Source organism: Macrobrachium nipponense, chromosome 30 (assembly GCF_015104395.2).
Source record: "Macrobrachium nipponense isolate FS-2020 chromosome 30, ASM1510439v2, whole genome shotgun sequence".
In the NCBI taxonomy this organism is placed as follows: domain Eukaryota; kingdom Metazoa; phylum Arthropoda; class Malacostraca; order Decapoda; family Palaemonidae; genus Macrobrachium; species Macrobrachium nipponense.
The window spans coordinates 35,758,351-35,774,387 of record NC_087218.1 but is presented as its reverse complement, the minus strand read 5'-3'; the positions used below and the strand labels follow the sequence as shown (position 1 = coordinate 35,774,387).

The 16,037-nt window shown below is 38.3% G+C and overlaps 1 protein-coding gene across 1 annotated transcript in view; it reads right to left on the bottom strand.

Annotated features, from left to right (window-relative positions):
• LOC135202433 (uncharacterized) overlaps positions 1–15,643 on the bottom strand; it is a 44,688-nt gene extending 29,045 nt beyond the window's left edge. Inside the window, exon 1 of the mRNA XM_064231829.1 lies at positions 15,446–15,643. The gene's annotated coding sequence lies outside the window, so the exon portion shown is untranslated. The remainder of the gene's footprint in view (positions 1–15,445) is intronic.
• Positions 15,644–16,037: the final 394 nt, after the last annotated feature.

Below are 16,037 nucleotides of genomic sequence, written 5' to 3'. Positions count from 1 at the left end.
TCTTCATCTTCATTTCGTTTTTACTTCTTCTTCTTCTTCTTCTTCTTCTTCTCCTTTTTCTTCTTCTTCTTCATCTCCTTCTACTTCTTCTCTCTTCTCCGTCTTCTTCTTCTTTCGTCGTTCTTTTTCTTTTTATTCTTCTTCTTCTTCTTCTTCTTCTTCTTCTTCTTCTTCGTTCCTCTTCTCTTATCTTCTCCTTTTTTTCTTCTTCTTCTTCTTCTTCTCCTTTTACTTCTTCTCTTTCGCCGTCGTCTCTTTCTTCTTCTTCTTCTTTGTCTTTTTTTTCTTCGTTCTTCTAACCTTCACTTCTCTCTCGTTCTTCTTCTTTTTCTTCTTCTTTTACTCCCTTTTCTTCTTCCTCTTTGTTCCCTAGATTTACTGGGAGAAATCCTCTCGATTACGTGTAATTAAAGCCTTTGCAACTTTTACAGACAGACAGACAGACAGACATCCTATAACCATCTTTAAGAAAAATGAATAATTTTTAAGTTCTTCGTTAAGAGCTGAAGTAGCAGCAATGGATGAATTTTGGTTAGCAAGATTATTTTGCCCTGTTGGTTGGTCTGAATGCAGGGGTCCACGCCAGGTCTCTTGTACCCTTCAGTGCCTCTTACTATGCTTTGGGAAAAAGTCCATGCTGGTATAAGCCAACCATGTATTATTATTATTATTATTACTACGTTTGGACCCAGCAAACCTATTAGGTATTATTATTATTATTATTATTAGTTATTATTATTATTAGTAGTAGTAGTAGTAGTAGTAGTAGTAGTAGTAGTATTACCTCTGGACCCAACAAACCTACAGTCGTATTTTCTTACATTTTTGTAAGATATCATGCACAGCTGCATGTCACGGTAATTGCTTTATAGCAAAGAAAGATAAAGGAAAGGAAAACGCATCTTCGAGAAGTTCTGCAACACGGAGGCTTTCGTGCGTGTGTTGGAGGCGCCTGTTCTCATGATGGTTCTAGAATTGGCAGGAGTGTTGTGGAACACAACAGGCGTCGAAGTGTCGTGAAAAACGCCGCGACTTCTGATGCAATACTTCGTCGAGAAACTTCTGAATCTTTCCGGTAATCTCAGGAGTCTGTGACGTTCGCCGTAGGCCACGCCCCCAGAATGCCATATAAATACGACGGACGAAGTAGGAGAAAGTAGATCATCAGTTAGTCACAGAGTAAGAGATCATCAGTAAGAGCCACAGATCAGATTATCAGTGAGAGATCAGCAGCAGAGATCGTCAGAGAGAGATAAGAGAAGAAGGAACCAACGAAGGATCAGAGAGGAAGTCGCTTGAGAGTTGGTTGAATTCTGGTCAAGTCGTCGTCAGGAGTGGACGACCGAGGCATTTCGACGTAGAGCAAGACTTCAGAGAAGAAAACGTTTTTACAAGATGTTTTTTGAGGATGTTTCCTGGCCTCCTTCAAGTATCAAGGAAAAAATTTAAAGACATTGTTTTCTGCAATACGGTGTGAAGAAGACATCTACAATTACAGTTCTTTGTGAAGCCATCGCTTCGAGTTGCAAAACTGGCCAGTAAGTATTTGAATTACCTCACTTCTTCCCCAGTTCACGCATTGTAAGATTTTGCCTTTTTTTATGTTAGGAGACACCATTCTGCATTTATCTTTGTTAGTAAGCTTGTAAATAAACCTTTGTTGTGTTTGTTTGTGTATCTTTCTATATTCGTATCCCCAATTTCAACTGTTGGTGTTGAATTTTTTTTTGTTTATCATTATATCGAACCTGAAGCGGACCAACCTCTCTCGATTCGTAACATTATGGCGACCTTGCTAGGTCTAGAGGGGAATGATCTCCGTGAGTATATTGAAAAGAAAGAAAGAGAGAAGTATGAGAGAGATGAAAGAGCGGCTGAAGAGAGAAGAAGGCAGCTTGAGAAGGGAAATGGCAGCAAGGAGGAAAGGAGAGAGGAGTAATGAAAATGCAGCAAGAGAGAGAAATGTTGGTAATGCAGCAGGAAGAAAGAGAGAAAGAACATATGCATGAGTTGGAAATTGCTCGGTTAAGGGAAAGTACTCGTAACAGTCGGACAGGCGAGAACGAAAACGAGGCGGATAGGTTAGGCATGAGTGCAGTGCTGAAATTAGTACCAAAGTTTGATGAGGAAGACGTAACGAAATGTTTCATGCGTTTTGAGAAGTTAATGGAAAGAGTAGGTTCTCCTAAAGAAATGTGGACTTTATATTTACAGTTAGTTTTGAGTGGTAGGGCGCATACTGTGTATAGTTGCATGTCTAAGGAGGAATGTGATAATTATGATATTGTGAAAGAAACTGTTCTTAGCGCGTATAGTTAGTAGTATCGGAGGCGTACCGTAAGAAATTTAGAAACAAATTTCGAGAAAGGATGAAAATATTACGTATGTAGAATACGGTAAGAAGTTAGAAAGGCTGTTTTTTGATTGGTTAACTTCTGCTAAAGTTGATGATTTTGATGGTTTGAAGAACTTAGTGTTGTTAGAAAACTTCAAAGATAACGTATCCCCTGAGATTAAGCTTTATATAGAGGATAGGCGAGAAGTATCTTTTGCAGGAGCAACTAGGTTAGCTGACGAATATAGTCTAACTCATGATTTGAGTGTTATTAAGAAACGAAATAATCCTTCGTCTGGTAGAGTACAAAGCAGTAAAGGTTTCAGTTCTAGTAATAGCAATGCGAAGTAAAGTGACTATTCCTGTTATACATGCGGAAAACCTGGTCATATGTCTAAGGTTTGTAAGAGTAAAATGGCATCTAGTGGCTCACAATTAGCTTGTTTCCGATGTAATGGGAAAGGGTATTTAGCGAGAAATTGTGCAGTAGAAAGGAAGGACGGTAAGAAACCAGTATCGCTAGTTAACCTTTCCTCAAGTAGGAATGATGTGATGAGAGAAACTAGGATATTTTTTGGTGAATTTCTGTCAGAAGGTGTAGTTTCCTCTCTTGGAGGAGTGTGTTCGAGAGAAGTAGTCTTGCTTCGAGACACAGGAGCTGCTGTCTCACTGATTAGGAGAGAGAGTGTGCCGAACAGGGCAGAAATCAATATGGAAGAAAAAGTCATGTTAGGTGATTTCCTAACACTTGTGTTCTTTGCCCCTTTTGTTTGAAGTTGAACTTTTAGGAAAGTCAGAGGTAGGCGCGTCCACGAGAAGTGAAACTTGCAGTTGTTGACAGTTTGCCTGTTGATGGCATTGACATTGTCAGTAATGACTTAGCTTTATCCAAGAATGTGAATCCTGTTGTGAGGGATATTCCAGTGTCTGAAATGGTAGTAACTAGGTCGGGTTTAGATAGACATGCACTACGGTCATAATTTGTTCAAGGATTCGAACGAGAGTGAGTTCGTGGATTCGAACGTGAGTGAGTTCGTGGATTCGAACGATTGTGATAGAGGTGGCGAGGTTGATCTTGGCATAAGTGTGGCTGAGAAACCTAACTCTATCGTTGACAGTGATAGCCAAGGGGAAGGCGTAGCTGTCGAGAGTAACGTAGTAAGTGTACTGGTATCTAGTAGTACACTAGTTAAGGTGATGAATTAGGCATGGATAAGGATGAGCTAGTCAATTTTCAGAGAGAGGATGAGACACTAACCTGAATTTTTTAATGTGAGCTGGATGATGATCTCAATGATGTGTGTAAGGAAACTTTTTGTTTAAAGGTCGAAGTTTTGTGTCGTTATGTTCGACCTAAGTCAGGTAGTAATGGGGAAATCACCGAACAATTAGTGGTTCCTAGGAACTTTCTTGAACTTGTTTTGAAGTTACCACATGATGAGCAAGGACATTTAGGAGTAAATAAAACTTTCAAGTGTATCAGTAGGGCGTACTTTTGGCCTAAGATGAAAAGTGACGTAAAGAGATATGTTCTAAGCTGTTTGAGAATGTATTTATCAATATGGTCGGACTTTTGTCTGTAAGTAAGGGTAGAGAAGATTGCACAACTAATCTAGAGTATCATAAAAACAATTTAAGAGATGTTTGGCAACTAGCGAAGGAGAACGGAAGTCAAGGGGAAACTAAAGGGAAACATGATCTTAGAGCAAAAGAGAGAAGTTTCTGTGTAAGAGATAAGGTTTAGTACTAATCCAGAAAGAAGGTCCCTCTTTACCTTATAAGTTCGAAGGTCCTTTTTCAGTGTTAGAGGAGAGGGGAAAATTAATGCACATTATAGAATTAATGTGGGTAAGAGTAGAGCAAAGTCAATGAATGTAAACTTGCCACCGCCAGTTTTCTATGTGACAGTGTTACTGACAGAAATTAGTTTTGAGAAAACGCAAGAGGTGTTTTAGCCTTTCAAAGTTTTAATCAGAGTTCAGAAAACGGAAAAGTAAGAGAGAAGGATAATGTTATAGCAGGTAGCTCTCTAGAGATTTTTCAGAATGAGTAGCCTAATGACCGTTAGAAGTATTAAAGCTTTATGCAGAATTGTTCCCCTGCTGTTTAATTTTTGTTTCTCTTTGGAAAAAATAAAATCAGTTGAATTTATTTTTTTTCTTTTTGGGGGGGAACGTGTCATGGTAATTGCTTTATAGCAAAGAAAGATAAAGGAAAGGAAAATTCATCTTCGAGAAGTTCTGCAACACGGAGGCTTTCGCGCATGTGTTGGAGGCGCCTGTTCTCATGATGGTTCTAGAATCGGCAGGAGTGTTGTGGAACACAACAGGCGTCGAAGTGTCGTGAGAAACGCCGCGACTTCTGATGCAATACTTCGTCGAGAAACTTCTAAATCGTTCCGGTAATCTCGGGAGTCTGTGACGTTCGCCGTAGGCCGCGCCCCCAGAATGCTGTATAAATACGACGGACGAAGTAGGAGAAAGCAGATCATCAGTTAGTCACAGAGTAACGAGATCAGACAGTCAGAGATCGTCACAGAGAGAGATAAGAGAAGAAGGAACCAACGAAGGATCAGAGGAGGAAAAGTCGCTCGAGAGTTGTGAACCCTTCTGTTCAAGTCGTCGTCAGGAGTGGACGACCGAGGCATTTCGACGTAGAGCAAGACTTCAGAGAAGAAACGTTTTACAAGAGGTTTTTGAGGAGTTCCTGTTGAAGTATCAAGAGTAGACATTGTTTTCTGCAATACGGTGTGAAGAAGACATCTACAATTACAGTTCTCCTTTGTGAAGCCATCGCTTCGAGTCGCAAATCTGGCCAGCAAGTATTTGAATTACCTCACTTCTTCCCCAGTTCACGCATTGTAAGATTTTGCCTTTTTTATGTAAATAGGAGACACCATTCTGCATTTATCTTTGTTAGTAAGCTTGTCAATAAACCTTTGTTGTGTTTGTGTATCCTTCTATATTCGTATCCCCAATTTCAGCTGTTGGTGTTGAATTTTTTTTGTTTATCATTATATCGAACCTGAAGCGGACCGACCTCTCTCGGTTCGTAACACTGCAGTAACAAAATTTTTATATATAAAAAATAAAGCAAAAGAAAGAAGAAAAAATATAAGCTGATCTAAATAGTGAGGGGTTGAAAAAAAGGTGATTTTTTTTTTTGCGTCATTACATGATTACGCAGGTAATATTTCTTGCTTGCATGATGTCATTATATGTTGCCTTCTCGTATAATAATACGTAATGTCAAACTGGAATCTTATAATCTCTTCTCTTGTGTCCTTCATATTATTATTATTATTATTATTATTATTATTATTATTATTATTATTATTATTTATGCCAGTTTTATTTGCATTTTTAGCTTATTCGTTGATATAGTTTCTCCACACACACACACACACACACACACACACACACACACACACAATATATATATATATATATATATATATATATATATACATATATATATATATATATATATATATATATATATATATATATATATATATTATATACATACATATATATATATTATACATACATAGCATATATATATATATATATATATATATATATATATATATATATATATATATATATAAACACACATATATATATATACATATGTGTGTGTGTGTGTGTGTGTGTGTGTGTGTGTGTGTGCAATAAGCCACAGAGAAAAAGCAAATTCCCATCATTGCTTTCGGAAGCTCCCGAACGCATATACAGATGAAATTGCATTCTCTCACTCTCTCTCTCTCTCTCTCTCTCTCTCTCTCACTCTCTCTCTCATCTTTTCGGAGACTAATCCACTGTCCCTTTCATGCAATGTTATTCCGCTTTCGCATGACGAGAAGCCACATTAAAAAAAAAAAAATAAATGAAAAAAAAGATAAAATTCCCGGATGTCTTTGTTGTTCGTTAAATCAGTTTCATGGGACAAACAGGAGTTTCCTTCTTGATTGGAGGATTAGGCAGTTGATCGACTTCAATTGCAGCTCTCTCTCTCTCTCTTCTCTCTCTCTCTCTCTCTCTCTCTCTCTCTCTCTCTCTCCTGGAACTGACTGGCTGGTGTATCTTTGAATCACTCTCGAGAAAATGTCATTTTTTTTTTTATGTTCGTCTGTCGTTAGGACATGAACGTACGAGTGGGCATGTCATAAAGTTACCTGTATGCTATCCAAACAAGCTCGTCCCTGCGCGCATGCACTCACACGCACACACGGACATGCACACGTACACACAGACACTATATATACATAGTTTAATCCTTTTTTATTTGGAAAACGTCATTGAAATGATAAAGTAAACCTGAAAAGCCGTATTATTTTGCTAAATTTGGAATTAATAATATTCACGTTTTTCGACACTGGTATACCAATAGGCGACAGTGGAAACTGCCTGACGGTACACCTGTGTACCAATACGGAGCAAACGTGTAAACGCAATGGTATTACACTTCCAAGCTGTGTACCAATACAGAGGAACCGTGTGAACGCAATGGTACTACACCTCCAAGCTGTGTACCAATATGGAGGAACCGTGTGAACACAATGGTATACACCAAGTGAGTACCAATAGGAGGACCGTGTGGACAATGGTACACCTCCAAGCTGTGTACCAATATGGAGGAACCGTGTGAACACAATACTCCTGATCTACTACGAGGAATTCGCCGCTTTTGTAGCGTCCAGGAAATGGAATTCATATTGAAATGGCAATCAGTATGGGGAAAAGAAGACGGCCGTGCGTGGGAGGGGAAGTGGGTGGCGGGGAAGAGGGTACGGTTGCGAGGAGGAGGAAGATGTAGGGGTGGTAGATCTAGGAAGGAGAAGTTGCGGGGAGAGGTGAGGGGAAGTTGAGAGGGGGAGGAGGATGTACGGTTGGTAGGGAGGGGAGAGAGGTGAGGAGGAGGAGAATATAGGGGTGATAGGGAGGGGAGGGGAAGTGGAGGTGGGAGGGGGAGGGGATTTTGGGAGGTTAGGGTTTGAAGGGAGGGGAGGGGAAGGGGGAGGAGGATATAGGGTGGTAAGGAGGGGGAGGGGAAGTTGGGGTGGTAGGGAGGGGAGGGAGGGGAGGGGAAGTTTGCAGGGTGGTGGAAGGGGGAGAGGTCGTTAGGGTTGGTGGGGAGGGTGGAGTATGTAGGGCTGTTAGGAGGGGGAATGGAGGAAAAATATAGGGGTGGTAGGGAGGAGAGGGGAAGTGGGATGGTGGAGAGGGGAGATGATGTAGGGTGGTAGGGAGGGGGAGGGGAGGAGGATATTGGGGTGTAGGGAGGGGGAGGAGAAGTGGTATGTGGAAAGCGGGAGGAGGATGTAGGGGTAGTGGGGAGGTGGGAGGGAAAAATGGGGAATTGGGAGGGGGAATAGTGGGGATGGTCATGATGTCTCCGTAGAGGATATTCAAAAAAGAGAGGAGTTATCTTGTAATTGCATATTTTCCCTTTGATGTCTCTGGTTTGATGTCAGCGAAAACGTCTCGTGTATTTATTTACTTATTTTTTACTTAATGATTTCTTTTGATTTACGTACGAAACGCGTCATTAATTCTTTTACCCGTCTTCGCTTACGTTCCTACTATTGCGAAATCTCATCAATTCAAATGCAGTTGGAACGATCCTAAAATATTCTTTCGTGATATTTTTAAAAAATGTATCTTCATTGAGGGAATATTGTTTACTTTACGTGACGCGTCTGGAATTGCTTGCAAAAGAAGAAGAAGAAAAAAGGCTTTGCAGTTGCCATGGCAGCCAAGGAAGATTGGATAAGCAAGTATATTAAAAGATAAGAATTCACTGATAAAGAGAGAGAGAGAGAGAGAGAGACATACATAGTATATTCACTCAAGCTAGAATCTATATATATAAAAACGGATGTATGTGTGTATGTTCCAGCATAACTCTGAAACGCACGGAGCAATTTCAACCAAACTTGGTGTATATATGACTTACTAACTGAAAAAGAATACTATGGGGGTGGGAAAGGATGACATATAAAAGTTACAGAAAACGAGAGATGTTAATGTCTAATCCGTAGTTTTTGGGGTCACTGAAATGAACAGTGACATTGCAAATGACATTGAAGCCTAAGTTTAGTCGAACAGAACTCTGTATAACCTTCTGAACGTTTCTGGAAACGAATATAACTCGGTGTCGGTAGAACCTTCTGGTAATCTGTAAAAATAAAAAGAAAGTCTGTATTAAGGGAAGCTAACTCGACAAGTCTTCCAATTTATCATCTTGCAGTGAACAAGACGATTTCATTTCACTCGTATAGATGATTGTATAAGTGTTAATTAATTTATTTGATAATAATACTGTGCATTTTAGATTTAAGTTTATTAATCATATATTTTCTGTGAAAAGTTTTATATTTTTACATCCGTATTCATTTGGGATAGATAAATATCCAGGTGTGTTCTATGCTTTGCATGTGTTCTACGGTCTGGGTGAGTTCTAACGCTTTGAGTTTTTAACGCGCAACGCTGGATACGTCAGCTAGTAAGCATATAAGAGAGAGAGAGAGAGAGAGAGAGAGAGAGAGAGACTAACTTTCCGATAATTAATAAGTCCTCAATTATTGCCAACGGCGAGAAATCACGCAAAATGAACGGCGACAAATTCTGCCAAATCCTTCGTAAACATCGCTTTTGCATTATGATGTGTTGTAGATAATGGGTTTCTTCTTCTTCTTCTTCTTCTTCTTCTTCTTCTTCTTCTTCTTCTTCATCTTCTTCTTTATCATCTTCTTCAGATAAACTGCGTGACAAAAGATTCAGAATCTGTTCTTGATGCAGCTTTTCAAGTTTATATCATCAACGGTCTAGATTTCCTTCTCATTCTTATTGTCTGTAGTTTAAAATTCTTAGAAGGACGCGATTCATTGCGATACCAATGGACAAACCAACCAGTGAAGTTTTAAATGAATATTCATCCGAATCACGCTAATTGGGATTCAAAATATGCGTTTTCTATTATGCCATCCACAATAGCCCATTTTCTCTTAATTTCTCTTTTCTCGACACTACAGGGACATCTTTTGTCAATCACAAAAATATGCGAAGCTAATTACGAACGCTGATCTTTATGGTTATTCTTTTATTCACGGATTACCTAGGATTTTTGTTTAATGGCCTTTTCAGCTTGGGGAATTGAAGCGTTTAAAAATAAAGGATTCCCATTATTACCGTGGCGTGTTTGCGTTAGGTCTATTTCCACGGGTTAGAACAAAACCTTCTTGGTTAGAATGAGCGCCGAAGAAGAGCAATCATTGCAAGCTTTCACCAGACGCGTAGATTGTTGTATAAACTGCACTATTGATTGGCAGATTATTATTATTAATTATTACCATCAATTTTAAATAATAGACACAATTTGTCACATGCAAACGCAATAACAAAATGGAGTTGCATAAATTGTCTTAATATTTGCCAAAATTATAAATAAAAAACAGCAGACGGTAATGTCTTGCATCTTAAGAATACAGTTACTCTTTTGAATTAATGTATATACATGAAATTAATTAGTGTACGAAAGACGAAAAATTAAAATCTTATCTATTATAGAAGACAGGTGTAGTATATTAAATTCTGTTTCCTACACTTGGAAGCAGGTTATCGGTGAAAATGTGTAAAAATATATACAAATAGGTTTTATGCAAACCGTGAACAGGATAAGACCATAGATACAGAGTAAGACTGTTATTATATGCAGTGAAAATATATTATTAAGGACACAGGTTTTGTGAATGAGTGAGTAACAACACAGCAGAATTTCATTCATGACTTTCTAAACGTCCTGTGAGTGTATCGACTGAGAAACTGAATTGCAGCTAGAAAACTAGAATTAAATTGTATAAATCAAAAGCCATATTAATCTGCTTTCTTTTTCATTAATTATTAATAAAAACTATGTTAATCTGCTTTCAATTGGATGTGGTTTGTATTTCGTAAGTTCAGCGTTTCATATGAGGTTAGAATTATCATTATTTTAAGTAAATATTTATTTATTGCAGTTTTCTTTACTATTGAGTGTAAAGTTCCATCTTCAGATATCTCTGATTATATTATATTAAGAATGTTGACATTTCGACTTACTAAGGTTACCATGACAACGAGGGAGACTGACTAAGCCGTGAAGTTAAACGGTAGCTCATTGAGTTAATAAAACGAAGATTCTACTGACAGAGAGAGAGAGAGAATCTGCAAAGATGTGTTAAAGTATGCCAAGGTGTTAAAGTGGACTGATCTAGGATTACATGGCCTATTAAGCAAGGAAAATAAACTGAACGACTGTCTTTATCGTTCGCAAAAACACTGTGTATGGATTTGTCTGAGAGCAAAAGTGGGCGGAACTTCGTGTTTGAACGATCTCGGCGGGAATACGTCACGACCAGGTTGCTGGCTTGCGACTCAAGTCTGTCATACACAGGTCGTTACTTAAGAGGTCCCGTTTTCAACGCTCATGCGCATGACGTCACCTGGAGACATGGAGAGTTCAGCCAGGCGACACTGAGGTGGTTTCGAAATATCCCGCGTTTTTTCACATGTTTATGTTTTTATTTGTGAGGACAGATTCATCATGGTAATATGTGCCATACATGGGTGCTCCAGTTCCTATAACGCCAATATAACTGATGGAAGTGAAAAAAATTGGATTCTACAGTTTCCCAAAAGATGCAGAACTATGTAAGAAGTGGGTGAATATATGCAAAAGAAGTGATGGTATCAATGCCAAAACTGCACGAATTTGTTCGTCACATTTCCAACCCAATGATTTTGCCAGAAACCTTAGGCACGAATTGCTTAATTACTGCCCTAAGACTGCCCGAAATTTAAAAGATGCCATACCGACACAAAATCTTTATAATAATGTTACTGTTGCCTCAGGTAAGCCTATCACTAATATCTCGTCACTTTAGTTTGGTTTACTAGGCATATGTGTGTTTCATGTAGCATTATGGTCAACTAACCGACTGTTTATGAATAAGCTCACTTAGAAAAATATGAGATTATATGAATTAATCAATTATATTTCTCATGCAAGTAAATCTTTAGCCACGATCGGAAGAATGTCTCTGAAGATCGGATGGAGAAAGAGAGAGAATTTTGCAAAAATGTTTTCGTTTGCTTAAATAATACTATTTCTTGAGCTTTAAATTATATTTTAAAAAGGTTTGGTTGCTTCGAAATACGTCCTGATTTCATATGGATAAACTACGAAAAATGTATGTTGTTAAATCTGTTATAGATATATATATATATATATATATATATATAAGATATATATATATATATATATATATATACAAGTTACTGAAGCATGCGGTTTATATTTTCACGAAATCGAAATGCCAGAGCGATGAAAAGGGATTTGACTTGATGAACCTGTGCATGAAATAAGAAAAGTAGAGATGCTTTCTCGAACAGTCCACGTCAAGTCGAAATACTTGATCAAATAATGGATTTTGCTAGTAATGCTAAAGTGAAAGACAAAATGTCTCCGTTCCAGAACGGCGTTATTATTTCATCTAAATCAGTAAAAAGATTGTTTAACATGTTGCATGAACTGTATGGATTAGAGTGCCTGTTGACAATTCGGCTATGTCAAGACACAGTCGAACGTCTCTTTTCTTTCATACGGCAAATTGATCATTGTCATGATCATCAGTCACCTTAGGAATTTAAATATGGACTATACTCTGTTTTTTTTTCATCTGTCCATCCGCCTGTGGTGTTTTTGTATGGTAACACTGCGTCCCGGGCTTTTGATAGTTACGCTATTTGTAAGTTTTAGGTAAATAAAAGGATATCTGGGTGTACATTTGCAACTGAAAATTGTTTTAATAATTTACTGTTTGTGAATTACACCGATAATATTCGAAATAGGATATTATTATAATCGTTGAATGTAACCTGAATGTAACTATCTAAAGCCAGGGACGCAGTGTTACCAAGACAAAAACACCACAGGCGGATGGACACACACAACACAGAGTATCGGGTTATGCATAGTGGGTAGAGACAATAGTTTAACCAGTCAGGGTCTTGATGTTTGTAGTTATGATGAAGCTACATCTTGTGTCACTACAGAGTGCTTAAATGTAAGTGGTCCATCTCAAAGCTCAAATGTTAATCCCAATGATCTAGATTCCGAGTTATGTATCTCTGCGTGTCTCATGAAGCACCATCTGCCTGTTAACAATGAGATTGAGGCTCAGGAAGATCAAGTAGAAAATTTAATAGTGATAGAGCCTGAAGCCCTGATAGGAAATGAGTCCTTAAGTTACTGGGGAGGGTTCGTAGCTTTTAAATTGAGAAATAAGTATACATCATTAAGCTCAGCTAATGTAGATGAAACAGGCGAGGACTGGATATCATATGTAAAAGACAGGTATTATATAGGCCACCTAATTATTTTAGAGAAAATCTATAAGAAATGGAAGATTTAATCAAAATTTTCCATGGTGATACTCTAAAACCAGTAGTCGGAGCAGTTTCAAATCTTACTGACATATTCAAGGCCGCCAATATTGATGTTCCGAGGAGGTAATGAGCTTGTTTTTATTAGATGTAGGCTTCATTTTAGAATAAAAATATTGAACTCTAAGAAGGAAAAATTTCGTAGCGAAGGTGTGCAAAAGATAAAAAATATTGTTTAGTAATATTTAGATGAAAACAAATTGTTCAGTAATCTTGAAAAATCGCTTGATTGAAACGAGTGAGAGAGAGAGAGAGAGGGAGTTAATTGCAATAAGATTTCCAATGAAATGTTAGGAATAAAAGCTTACGCATATCATGCGTAAATTTTTATTTCCATTGCTATTATATTCCCATATATATCATATGTATTTGTATTTTGGAAATATAGCCATAAGGACATAAATATTAGCCTACTTTCATAAATGTAGTGTTAGGAATCCAAAAACGAGGCATGAACAATAAGGCCGATGGTCCAGGTCATAGCTGCAGGACAGCGTCACATATACACTCAGGAGTCTGCAGGAGACGTCACAGAACACAGCTGAGCCCCCGGCACCTTATCTTATTCCATTTTAGTTCAATAATGCAAGGTCCTTTAAATATACTTGGTTCAATGTATGAGTTTGTCTGCCGATACAACGCTATCGCGCGCTTCTCTTCTAGAGATGATGGCATGTCTTCTCGAGACAAAATCTTTGTTCAAACTGAAATCGGTGCGGAAATGGTTCACACTGTGAATAATGTGTGTGTGGGTCGATAACCACATTCGTTCAATGTATGGGGGCCTTAAGAAGTTTTTAGAAAGAATGGGTCTCTAGACAATTTATACTTAGGGCTAAAAACGCTGAAAGCAGGTTCAGTTAAATCCAACTGTATGGCTTTTGACTTTAGCAGTGGCTTAGTACTAGGTACGTGATCAGCTGTAATGGGTCTCACCTATAGTAGATTCACATCAACCGTACATTTGACGTCTAGGCCAGTCCCTTACGACGCTCCTGATTGGCTCTTTCAGGAGAGGTGGAACATTCATCTTCCCTACGTGAACTCTCGAGAGAGACTGAGAGTTTCCAGCCCTGTGATTGCCTTATCAAGAGCGTCGTAAGGGACTGGCCTAGACGTCAAATGCACGGTTGATGTGAATCTACTATAGTATATGTGCGAGAGAGTTTATTTTACTCTGAGCTGTCAAAAAAAAAAAAAACAATTTATAAAGATCCAAAACTGGAAAATGCACTGATGTTAATCAATTTATCCGCATTCATAAATATATCTAATTGCTCATTAATAACCATGACAAGAAAATGAGGTGTATATGATCAAAGGTGACAATTCACGCAAAGGAACGACCAGGAATTCTGACAAATCACCCCATTATAAGCAAATGTATCGTGACTTTTTTTTTTTTTCTTTTTATGCGGTAGATGGCACGGCAGAGAAGACTACTCTGGGTTACGTACGCTTGCACATTACAATACTTCGGAGTTCTGACTTCATTTCCGTTGTTCAGTGTGATTAAGATGGGTTTGAGGCAACATTTTGAACCTAAGAACTGCATAATCCTAACTCTTCTTACCCCCTGAGTGTATAGTTTGAGTCCTATCTTCAAACTATAAAGTTTGAAATAGAGAGTACATACCTATGTATTACCGGATTAGACTGAGGCCTTATTATGCGGCGGAAGAATTCCTTTATTCACGTAACTCGTGCGTGTAATATTTGAAACAATTCTGACATACTCTCCTTCACTTTTCATAGAGGATTCATAAGATTTTGGCATTCTGTTTCATTCTTAGTCTCAGTTTTATCTTGAAGAAACTTTCATGGCAGGTTTATTTAGTTTTTCCCATGGAACGAGCTTCATTAGGCCTAGCGATCCGCTTCGCTGAAACCTTGGTATAGTCTTATACGAAAGTTTTTCCTGTTTTTGCTGTGATAAGAGTCACTTTGGCACCTAGGCTTACTTCTTGAAAATAATAATAGTAATAAAGTATAGTACTATTAGCTGGACCGAGACCTTTCAATATGGCCGCTGGAGGTCACACACCCGATAGGGAGATCGCCACTCTTCTTCTTCTTCTTCTTCTTCTTCTTCTTCTCCCCTCCGTGATCGAGTTGGTGCTAATTGCTTTCGGAGGAATGAGTAATGTATGGGTTACTCACCGTGGACCCCTTCATGTTTACTTTCCGATGTTATCGACTTTCTCTCTCTCTCTCTCTCTCTCTCTCTCTCTCTCTCTCTCTCTCTTGTATTGCGCGCACGTACGTGCATATGTGCCTGGTATATTATATAGATAAATATCGTTTACAGCGGCACATACAAGTATTAGAGAAAGGGGGGGGGGCGGGTAGGAATGAAATATATGGATAGGTACGTGCATAGATACACATATACATGAGCGCATACAGGGACATGTGCACATACACACAGGTGGGTGAAAAGATTGGTAGGGTATGATACATTCTTATAATTCACTAATTAGCCCATTTTAGCGTGTTGCCTTCCTGGCGTGAAAGACAATGATTGTTATTGTTTTATAATCATATTTTGATTACAGTGATTCATTGATTGTTTCATCTGAAATAAAAAGAAATCTGTACCTAGGCCTATCTCGTAGGGTCTTACCTGATTTGCGTTAATTCTGCTTCTCTGTCGAATAAAGGAGACGGGGGTGAAAGATGACCAATGGAAAAAAAAAATTCTTCAATATCACTTAAATCATTACATCTTGACTCGAGGTCACCAGCGCACTCAGTTACTCTGTTCCATGTTTTTTTCTGGCGTATTTCGCCATTTTGTGTGCCATTTATCACTTTTCCGATGTTTTCAGCTTATTTTTTTGCTGGTCGCACACATTAGTGAGATTGGAGTTAGAGAAGAGTAATGATAGATTTTGCAGTGTTTTTATTATATATATTTTCTTCTTAGATTAAGCTGGCGTTATGCTGACGTCATCTCTTGTTAGTACTGTGACCTTTTATATATTTTTTTTCTTGTCACGCTGTTGTTAGGAGAATGAGTCAGCCTTATGCTACCACGGCCTCTTGTTTTGCACGGGAGAGTCTTTCGTAGACACAGAACTCTCAGTAACACAAAATACTACGCTTGGAGATGCTTCTACTTGTGACTAATAATTTCGAACAGTTCTTAATGATTCAAACAACGTATCGGAGTTGGTTTTCATCTTCCCAGTGCTTTGCAAAGCACTAAGAAAGCA